Source organism: Anomaloglossus baeobatrachus, chromosome 8 (assembly GCF_048569485.1).
Source record: "Anomaloglossus baeobatrachus isolate aAnoBae1 chromosome 8, aAnoBae1.hap1, whole genome shotgun sequence".
NCBI lineage: Eukaryota > Metazoa > Chordata > Amphibia > Anura > Aromobatidae > Anomaloglossus > Anomaloglossus baeobatrachus.
In genome coordinates this window covers 223,820,554-223,832,146 of record NC_134360.1, presented here as the reverse complement: position 1 = coordinate 223,832,146, position 11,593 = coordinate 223,820,554, and the positions used below count along the sequence as shown (strand labels likewise).

The window sequence follows — 11,593 nt, the reverse complement described above, 5'->3', positions numbered from 1 at the left end:
CCGAAAAAAGCAAAGACAGAGTCAAGGCAACGTTTCGGCCTTCACAAGGCCTTTATCAAGGACTTGCCTGTAAAGAAATAATAAAGATTATATACACACCAATGAGTGAACATAATGTACATATTTACATATTTACAAAGAGTATATATACAGACATACGTGTATCAAGAAGTGACGGGTATAGACGGATTAGACGTCAAATGGGTAAACCACAGGTAGGGCGTTCTGCTCTCAAAGCACAACTTGCTGGATGGAGAGAGGGATACAACAACAATAAGCACCATGAGAAGAATGGCAAGCAGAACGTACAGTAACGGCAAGTACGCGCTGGTACATAGCTCGATCAAATGGTGATGCCAGCAGGCAGTGAAATCATAAGATGAATACAATCCGTTCAGAACCATCGGAGATGGGTGACATAGTAGACAATGCAGGACATACTGTATTAGCAATACAGATATACGTGTAGCACTTATTACTGGACGGGCAGAACCAGGAGGAGGCTGTGGATTAAACAGTACACTTGCTATGTTAGTGGTCAGGCGCCTAAGAGTAACGCTAAATGTAGCATGTATAAACAATGCTAGCCATTGTCTGTAGATAAGCATGACTCCGGAATGTCTGACTGAAGGCCTTTGACCTTCCCCAACAACCCCCCTACCCCCCTGGGGTTCTTATCTAAAATAAACACAAACACTGTGTGACGTTGGAATATAAAGGCCACAGCAGCCCCATTTATTCATAACATAAACATCAGCCATGTAACAATACAACTCTTCATTGAAGAACCCGAAAAGGAAGGGGGGGGTACCTGAAGGTTAACCAAAATGTTCTTTGCAACATCAGCCTGTCTCCTGACCCTCAGCCGCAACACACCGACTCGAGAGCCCAAGCCAGATGTTGCCCCCACTATGTCCCGCTGAGACTCAACCCAGCAAGGACCCGTTTACCAAACAATTGCACCGCTAGAGGTAACCCGCTCCGGCACTGGGTTCCGTCCTCTCCTCTGTGCAAACCCCCACCTTCAGACACCCCCCTCCTTTCCGCCACCGCGAGCTCGCATGACCCCTTGTGCGCGCGAGTCCTCCCACACCAACAAAGCCTTCTCAAGCCCCTCCATCAGCCCTAAGGCCCAAATATCATTTCCCACCGAATTTAAATGGACCCCGTCCCGGCGCAACAAGTCGGCGGACGCCGCTTCCAACTCCGGGTGCCGAACAGAGACACCCCCAACCCGGGAAATGAACCGCCCAATCTCCCGATTCACTTTACTTCGCGCCCTGTTTACTGCCTCCACCGACCTGGCGTGCCGCCATGTCAGCCGCGCAACCATATCCGACCAGACAATTACTAGACCCGGGTGGGAAGACAGGAGCCGCAGGCAGTCACATTTTATGTCTTGTATCAGGTCCCTGGAAGCCCGGAGACCCAGGTCATTCCCACCCGCGTGTAGTACTACCACGTCCGGTGCTCTGTCCAGCTGCGAATGGTGGCGCCAGGTAGGCAACACCTCACTCCACAGCATGCCCCTGACCCCGATCCATCGCACAGTAGCCTTCTCTCTGGGAACCCCCAACTGGCGGCCGTCCGGTCGTATTCCCGCACGAAACGCCCCCCAATACACGTATGAGTGGCCGAGCACCCACACCAACAATGGTAAACCTACAAAACAAAAGGTGACAACACAGAGGGGGTGGGGGGGGGGGTGGGGCACAAGGAAGAAAATGGGTAATGATTACCAAACAAATACCGCCCCCGACCCCCCCCCCCCCTCCCCACCAATAGCTCACAACAAGTTCGGCCGGACGTAAGATCTAAACCTGGCCGAGTCCCATCGGCCGATCTTACGGAGAGCCTGCGCGCCCAGACCCCAACGAGCCGCCTGAGTCGCAGCCCCAATCCGAAAGGAATGCGACGCGAACTCAGCCTCGTTGAGACCGCAACACTGCAGGCACCTCCGAAAGATGCAGACAAATTGGTAACTCGACAAGGCTGACCCGTCCTGGTGGGACAAAAGGGACCCCGGGCGAGCTCCCCTCACTTCTAAAAACGCCGACAGCCATCTGACAGGGCACTCCGCTAAACCAGGTACACCCCATAGTTCCACCATCCGACCTCTACCCAGCTGGTCCGTCTTTGACCGTCTCAAGCAACACCGCACCACATCCATGCCGCATTCCACGTCCTCCAGCAACAAACCTCCGTGACTCCTCGTGTTTCTGCTCACCAGTTCACTAATTCTAAACGCCCCAAAGAAGGCCAAAACAAAAGCGGTCCCGAACAACTGGCATTCATACTCCGAACAGCACACCCGAGGCAACACCGACAACAGCTTGCCCAGCAGCTCAAAAGATACCGGGCGCCGAAGGTCTCGGCGCGCCCCCGCCCTCCGGTAACCCTTCATCACCTGGCGCACCCAGAAATCCTTCGTAACGTCCTTCCAGCCCAATAACTTGAAAAAGAAGGAAATGCCCGCTAACCTGCCCGCCACGGCCGACCACGAAAGGCCTTCTTCCTTAGCCCTGCCCAACATGAACAAAACTAAATAAACTCTGTCACCTTCAGATACATGACCTCCCACCTCATCAACCAACTCGAGCCAACGGTCCCACGCTGAATTATAGCTGCGCCACGTACTGGGTGCCACCGAATGTCGGATCAATTCCCAGGCCGGCTGCAAACCAGGTCCCACAACCAGACGGGCCATACGGTCTCCTGCTGCTCCGCGTCCGGCGCCAGCATTCGAAAGCGGTCCCACTGGAAGCGAGATAAAGCATCAGCCACAGAATTCAGCACCCCCGGCACATGTACAGCGCAGACCCACAAGTTCAACTCCAGACATTTCAGCACCAAATGACGCAAGAGGTCCACCACCGGAGGGGAATCAGCTGTCAACTTGTTAACACACTGAACAACCCCCAGGTTGTCACACATGAAACGCACCTTCCTATCTTTCAAATCCTGTCCCCAAACCTCTAAGGCCACGACAATAGGGAAAAGTTCCAACAGGGCCAAATTCCTAGTCAGACCGCAAACCCGCCACGAATCAGGCCACCTGCCGGCACACCATCTCCCCCCAAAATATGCGCCAAAACCACTGGATCCCGCCGCGTCCGTGTACAGCACCAACTCCTCATTTGACACCACCTCACGAAGCCACAATGACCGTCCATTGTACAGCTGCAAGAAACGGGACCACACTCTCAGGTCCGCCTTATGCTCCACCTTCAAACGCACAAAATGCAAAGGGTGCAACACACCGGTGGTGGCTTGAGCCAAGCGACGGGAAAAAACTCTCCCCATCGGCAATATTCTACACGCAAAATTCAACTTCCCCAACAGGGACTGCAAGTCCCGTAAACGAATCTTCTTGGCCTCAAGGGCCCCTTGAACACAACGCCTCAAATCCACCAGCTTGTCCTCCGGCAAGCGGCACTCCATGGCAACCGTATCCAGCTCGATACCCAGGAATTTCAAAACCGTAACCGGACCCTCCGTCTTCTCCGGCGCCAATGGAACGCCAAACCGGCGAGCAACCTGCTCCACTGTCCGAAGCAAAAGGGAACACTGCGAGGATCCCGCAGGCCCCATGCACAAAAAGTCGTCCAAGTAATGCAACACTGAATCTAGACCCGCCTCCTCCTTAATTACCCATTCCAAGAAACAACTAAACTTCTCAAAATAAGAACATGAAATTGAACAGCCCATAGGCAAACAACAATCTACATAAAACTTGCCCTCCCACCAACACCCCAACAGGTGAAAACTGTCCGGGTGCACCGGCAACAGGCGGAAGGCCGCTTCTATATCCGTTTTCGCCAAAAGCGAACCACGGCCCAACTTCCTTAACCATTCCACAGCCTTATCAAAACGGACATACGAAACCGAAACCAGCTCAGGATCAATACCATCGTTCACCGACCGGCCAGTAGGATAGGACAAATGGTGGATGAGCCGGAACTTGTTAGGTTCCTTTTTCGGGACCAACCCCAACGGGGACACAACCAAGTCCGGCAATGGAGGGGCATCAAAAGGCCCCGCCATCCGTCCTAGCTCCACCTCCTTCCGTAACTTATCCGCAACAATCTCACCATGTAGGCGAGTCGACTGTAAATTTTTTAAACGAATCTCTCCCGTCTTAACCACTGACGGTATCTTGAAACCAAAACTAAAACCATCACTCAACAATTCCGCCGACCCCCGATCCGGGTATCTACTTAGAAACGGCGCCATCCGATCTACCCTCACCGGGGTCCTCCCTTTTCGACGAAGACTCAGCGGCCTTTCCTTTTCCCTTCCGGAAGCACTTAAGGTGACTGTGGGCGCCACCACAGCCCGAACACTCGTGCTTGAATCGGCAGGAAGACCCAAACCGGCATTCCTTCTCATTAAACTGCCAGCAAACGCCCTTTTTGGGCCCCGACGAGGTGCCAAATGATCCCCCGCCGGTGCCCCCTGGAAAGGACTGTGATGCCGACTTCGGCGCAGCCATCAGCCGCATCCATAGACTAATTTCTTTGTGGTCCCACCGTAAACTGGGTCTGACCGCCTTCCTCTGGCGAAACTGCTCGTCATATCTTAGCCAAGCAGTCCCCCCGTAGGTCCTATACGCCTCACAGATAGAATCCAGATAACAAAAAAGCGCCGTACAGTTGTCCGGAGCCTTTTCCCCCACCACACCGGCCAGTATCACAAAGGCCTGCAACCAGTTCTGAAAAGTGCGGGGAATAAGGCGATAACGCCGCCGTTCTTCCTCGTCCTTTTTGCTCTCATCCGGTTTAACCCGATCCAGATTAAACTTTTCCAACGGAAGCAATGAGAATATTTCAACATATTCATCCTTCCATATTTTTTCCCTGGTCTCCTGCTTCAGATGCGCCCCCAACGGGCCATCAAAGCAAACATACACTTCCCCTCTCGCCTTGTCATCCAATCGAACAATGTCCACTGCAGCCGCAGCTGCGGCAGCGGGAGCCGCAGCTGGGGCCGCGGGAGCCGCCACCACCGGCTCACCCACCGCATTGCCACTAGCAACCCCTCCAACCGCAGGAGTCGCAACCTCCTGCCCCGTCGCTCCCTGCCACACCAAGCTAGGGCCCCCCACAGGGGCAAACAAACCCCTAACCAACCTCAACAACTCGGATGCCACACTGCCGTCACCCGTCACCACATTCACGACCCGCCCGCCACTCGGGCCACCAGATAAACCACCCGGACCACCAACCACATTCACGCCCTGCACGCCATCCATATCACCAGACACCCCATCCATAGCCAAACCAGGTGCACGAGAAATAGAAGAAACCGTGGTCTTACCAGGCTGACTCCGAGAAGATCCCGAAACAGCCGTCACATGTCCTCCGCGTCGCACTCCAGCCGCCTCGCCGACCTCCACGATCTGGTCCCCGTTGCCGTCCTCCGCGACGTCCTCCTCCAGGGTGGCCTCATCGTCCTCACTGGACCCAGGCCCAGGGAGCCCGCCGTCCGGCAGACTCGACCTTAGGCCCCGTCCGCCCGCAGCACCATCCATCCTCCGCGACGATCCAGACGCTGGCTCCGCCACATAAACACCGCCTGGGGCATGCCGTCCGGCATCCCCGCGTGCTCCGGCTGATCCCGACGCCGTCCCATCGGTGTCCCTCCGCTGCGATCCCAGGCCGGGCCCCGCTGATCCGGGCCGTCTCCGTACGGACTCCCCCGCCGACACTGGGACCCCATGCTCCTGCATGGGCCCCGCTCTGCTCCTAGACCTTGCCGCCGCCGCCACTGTGGCCTCATCTGCGTCCCGCGATCCCGCTGGCCCACGCAACCCAGCTGGCCCCCGCGACCCCGCTGGCTCACACGACCCCGCCGACCCACGCGACCCCGCCGACCCACGCGACCGCGCCGGCCCACGTGACCGCGGCGGGTCAGGTGACCGCACCGGGTCAGGCGAGCCTGCCGGATCGCGGGGACGCGCCGGGACGGGTGAGTACGCGGGGTCACATGACCGCGCCCGGTCAGGTGACAGCGCCCGGTCAGGTGACATCGCCGCCCCACGTGACCGCGCTGCCCCACGTGATCGCGCCGCCCCACGTGACCGCGCCGCCCCACGTGACCGCGCCGCCCCACGTGACCGCGGCGGGTCAGGTGAGCGCGCTCGGTCAGGTGAGGCCGCCGGAGCACAAGGGGACGCCGGGCCACGCGAGCGCAGCGGGCCACGTGACCGCGCCGAGTCAGGTGACCGCGCCGGGTCAGGTGACCGCGCCGGGTCAGGTGACCGCGCCGGGTCACGCGGCCGCGATGCGCGCGTCACTGCCGTGCGCCGCGACCCGGAAGAGGAGGGGAGGCCGGCCGTGTCGCTCACCGCCCCGTTGCCTTGGCGCCCGCGGCCCGACTTCCGGCCGGGGCCTCGCGACGTCCCGGCTCCCGGATCCACCGCCGCACCTCCACTCGGGCTCCGTCTCCGCTGCCGGCTCCTCGGCGTCATCTCCGGGCTGAGGCGCTCCGGGGGCCGAGTTCTTCGCTGCCGCTTCGGAGGCAGGGGGGTCCCATCTTCCTCGCCGACGCCGGACCATCGCAGGAGCTGCTCGTCCATCCAACGCTGTCCACGCTGCTCCGCCATCCTCTTCATCTGTGCCATGAAGTCCTCCATCTTCGGGATCCAGCCACAACGATTCCAGTCACCGTCCAGGTAGGAATGACCCACCCCCCCTCTGACCTGCCCTATATACTACCCCCTATAGTCACCACCCCCTGACCAATCAAACTGACCCCTGATCCTAACTGCCCCTTAGCACCACCCCCAAATTTCGCGCCCAAACTGACTTTCTCCATTAACCCCTTGTTAACCCTATGGCCTGGCATCCCTCCTAGTCATGTAGCCCTCCCTTAAGCCCCTTCGGGTCAGCAGTCCGGGCTCTTCCTGTATACAGTATAACAGCGCAGTAGACAGTATGAGGTTAAAAAACCTACCCAGAGTCAAGGAGGCATGAAAGGTGAGTGGGTGGATGGAGGAAGTGCCTATGGAAAGACAGGATACATTAGTATACATAGCCATACATGTGGAAACCAGGCAGGTAGAGGTGCGCATTATAGATAGTGTATTTACCTTACAGGGCACAAGGGCAGGGGGACAGGGTCCCAGGGGTGCAAGCAGCAGGCGTGTGGCAGTGGGGGTCTGTGCAACGGCAGCTATTTGTAGCCAGGGCATTACTTCCTGGTGTGAGTCATGGGGGCAAGAGCGCAGGTGCCCGGGACGTCAGTGATGACGTGGGCTTACTACTGCGCATGCGTCCGGCGTCAGTGGGGAGCAGGAGAGGTGCTGTTTGCAAGCACCTTAGTGCGCATGCGTGCAGGACGTCACGGAGGGGGCGGCAACCAGGGACAGGATCCCTGTCAGTGTGGGTCACTAGACTCGGCGCGCTTGTGTGCGTCGCGTCACAGGGGGGGCGGGGTAAGGGGAGTAACAGGCTGTGAACGGGGGTATGGGTGTTTATGATGTCACATAGGGGGCCGGATGTGATAGAGAGGTTAAAGTACCTGTATGTGGTTATTGTGCTGGTATGTACCGGCTCATAAGAATCATGGAACCAGGATATGTGTAGTGGGGAAGCACATTATGAATGACTGTGTATATAATGTATGTGTGGTCTATGGGTGTGGAGTCAGTATATAGGATGTAAAAGGGAAGGTTATATATGACTATAAAGGGGGACTGGAAACATAAATGGGACGAGTATACAGCTATATATTGCTAATATGAGGCTGTTAGTGTATAGCTGATATAGATTGGCGAATACCGCTGGTATATAGCTGGAATGAACAATAAGCTGGGATGTGGCTGATATGTGGTGCTGATATATGAATGGAATAGGCAAAAAGTACTGTGGTAGAAGTGTATATATGTGGGATAATACAGAGAGGGTTGAAAGGAATGTAATGGTTTACTTGGGTGTAAAGGAGAGAAGTAGTATATGTATGATAATGTTGTGTGTTGGAGGGGAGGGGGAAGGGGGGGGGGGGGAAGAAATTATTGGAAAGGGAGGGAATGGTGATAGGGTAAGGATGCTACCTGGTGAAGAGGAGGTGCCAGTTGTGGAGAGGGTGCATGGGTGGGATCCGATCGGTGGAGCAGGTGATCAGTATCTCTAAAAGAAAAAAGAGAGAAAGGTTAAGAAAACGGTTATGTAAGCATCAAGTAAATACATAAAACATAATGCATGGCAATGGTCTACTCAGGTACACAGGCAGGGTTAATAATTCGTTTCATACTCTCTATTCATACCCCACGGCTCAAGGGTTTGTAAGGTATGTATCCAGTATGCCTCACGGTCCCGGAGAATTTGTACCCTATTGCCACCCCTTCTGGGTAGTGGGACATGTTCTAATATCTGAAACCTTAATTGGGAGACTGAGTGACCTCTGGCCGCAAAGTGAGCCGGAATGGGGAGTACAGTCAGGCCACACCTTATAGTCGATTTATGTTTACTAATGCGGTCTCGGATATGTTGGGTAGTTTCTCCAACATATCCGAGACCGCAGGGACATTTGATTAGGTAAACGACAAAATTCGTGTCACATGTATAGAAACCTCGGATGCGATATCGTTTACCGGTTCTGGGGTGTGTAACGAACTCTCCTCTGGTGACGTTAGAGCACTGTACACAATGGAGGCACGGGAATGTGCCCTTACGTGGCGTGGCCAAAAAGCTCTGTCTGTCCCGGTTTAGGGATGAACCTATGTCAGCCCGGACCAAAGTGTCTCTGATGTTGCGAGGACGTTTATGACAGATCAAAGGTGGAGATTGAAATTCCTCAATGTCCGGGTATGCGCTGCCGAGAATAGGCCAATGTTTTTTAATAACCTGGCTGAATGAAGGGGAGAAAGGGTGATACGTATTCACAAATGGTATGCGTTGTTTTTTGTTGGGTTCTGGGCTGTGTCTGGGGGAGGTATTGGATGCAATATGGTGTGGATAGTCCCTGGCTTGAAATTTACTGCTCATTTCTTGATGTCTAAGTGTGCGCGTTGTGGGATTGGAGACGATCCTTTCAACTCTACAATGTTGGGAGATGGGCAGAGAATTCTTGGTATGTTTCGGGTGACAACTACTGTAGAGAAGAAGACTGTTTTTATCTGTGGGTTTTGAGTATATGTCGGTGGCTAGTTTACTGTTGGGGTCCCGGATGACAAGGGTGTCAAGGAAGTTGATGGAATCGTGATCGTAGTGGAGGGTAAAAGAGATATTGGGAGAGATGGTATTGATGTCATTGAAGAAACTAGTGAGTGTTTCTTCACCACCGGTCCAGATGAAGAATATGTCATCTATATAGCGTTTCCAAATGGGGATGTTGATGGGAAAGGAGGGATGTGGATAAACAAAATCTTCCTCAAATTTAGCCATATATATGTTTGCATATGGAGGTGCTACGTTCGAACCCATTGCGGTCCCTTTCCGCTGCATGTAGAACGTATCTTCAAATAGGAAGAAGTTATTTTCCAAGACCACCCTGAGGGTGTCCAGGCAAAATCGCTTTTTCAGATGGTCGAAGTCGGTATGTGTATTGAGAAACCACTCAATCGCCAGGAGACCTCCTTGATGGTCGATGCTGGTGTACAAGCTGGTCACATCCATGGTGACCAGGAGATCGTTATTGGTGATTCGGTTGATACTGGATATGGTTTCCAGAAAGTGAGTGGTGTCCTTGAGGTAAGAGGGGATTTTCGGGATAAGCGGTGTGAGTATTTTTTCCAGGGTACGGGCAAGTGGAGACAAAATGGAATCAGTGGAGGCGACGATTGGACGGCCGGGGGGGGAGGTGATATTTTTATGTATTTTGGGGAGAGTGTAAAATACGGGTGTGATGGGATGGTTGTTGATGAGGAAACTGTAGAGTTTGCTATCAATCGTGGCGTTGCTGGTGTAGAGGTCGACCAAATTTTTGATGGTAGAGCGGATGGTTGCAGTGGGGTCCCGTGGAATAGGGGTATAGGTTGTGAGGTCACTGAGTTGGCTCTTAATTTCAGATACGTAATAAGATTTATCAAGGACCACGATGGCACCCCCTTTGTCGGCAGGTTTTATAACCAGCTGAGGATTGTTTTTAAGTGCGAGGAGGGCCTTAGATTCCTCATTTGTCATGTTATGACGGAGGTGTAGCTGTCCATGTCCTATGTTGGTTTTAATCTTATCAATGTCACGTGTGACTAGTGATATGTACGTCTCTACTGGATGGTAGTGCCTGGGTGGTTGAAAGGTGCTTGGATTGGAGAGGCCTAATTCACGTAATGACAGAGAGGTTGTCGGACAAGAGTCCGATATGGGAACTGCGGGGTTGGAGCCTGGAGCATCATGAGGGGTGGCAAAATGGGCCTTTAGCCGAAGATTCCTGAAGAATCTATTCAGTTCTTGCTCCAGGGTGAAGGTGTTGAGTGGGGGCGTGGGGCAAAAGCTGAGCCCCTTTTGTAGGACCCGGGTTTCTGTGGGTGTAAGGGTGAGCGAGGAGATATTATACACGATATTCTCCCTACCTGGGACCGTGTGTTGATCCTGTGCGGGGGAGCCCTGTTTCTTGCCCCTCCTGGTTTGCCTCTTGTCTGGGGACCGGTACCTAAAAAAGAAGAAGGGTTGGGACCGGAGAAACTCTGGTCGCTGTCTGAGCTGTACGTGCTTGCGTAATTCCCTCGATAGGAGGGCCTTCGTTCCGATGGAAATAAGGAGGTGCGCCATTTGTAAACTCGATTTCTCAAGTAGTCGTCTTGATCTCGAATAAATTTCGAACGTTTTCGGGTTTGTAGAGTCTGTTGGAACTCCGTGATGGACTCTTGGTTCTTAGTTTTCAGGGAGGAGAAGTCGGCAGCAGGGAGAGTCTGGGACAGCTGTTCCTCGATGGTCTTAATGCTAGCATCAACAGTGGCAATCTCTTTCTGCAGGTAATCAAGTGTCAATATGATAATATCGAGAGAACACTTATTGAGGATACCCTCGAATTGATCGCAGTATGCGGGATTATCAGCAAAGAGAGTTGGCCTTAGAGGGACTCTAAGTCCTCTGGGGATGCGTTGAGCCCGGTGATACTCCGCGAGGGTCACTGCGTGGAGTTCAAGCGACGTGTGTCGCTTCAACTCTTTGAGATAATCCCTGGTGCGGAGCTCCTCCGTGGGTACAGTGAGAAAACGATTAGTTGCGGATATCCCAGCCAGGACAGTCGCCGCTTGATCGTTACTGTACGAAAGTGTTGGGAGAGACATTAAGGGTGCTGTGCAGGAGCACCAGCATAAAATAGTAGGCTGAGTTCAGAGTAGAGCTGGGCTCAACTGCGGGTATGAGGGAGGTGCTTAAAGGGAAAATAGTTACAATAGTTAAATTAATCCCAAGCACACAATCAATTGCAACAGGGTAATGCAAAAAGTGATTTTTATTATAAGCAGAAAGAGAATGCCACTACCGAAAAAAGCAAAGACAGAGTCAAGCCAACGTTTCGGCCTTCACAAGGCCTTTATCAAGGACTTGCCTGTAAAGAAATAATAAAGATTATATACACACCAATGAGTGAACATAATGTACATATTTACATATTTACAAAGAGTATATATACAGACATACGTGTA

The 11,593-nt window shown here is 53.5% G+C and overlaps 1 long non-coding RNA gene across 1 annotated transcript; it reads right to left on the bottom strand.

The window, feature by feature from the left end:
- Positions 1–206: 206 nt before the first annotated feature.
- On the bottom strand, positions 207–10,616 carry LOC142249458 (uncharacterized). The gene is made up of 4 exons (XR_012725057.1): positions 10,514–10,616; positions 8,054–8,129; positions 6,955–7,002; positions 207–246 (listed from the first exon to the last, which is right to left on the bottom strand). It is a non-coding gene; the product is annotated as an uncharacterized LOC142249458 (long non-coding RNA).
- Between the last annotated feature and the right edge of the window lie 977 nt (positions 10,617–11,593).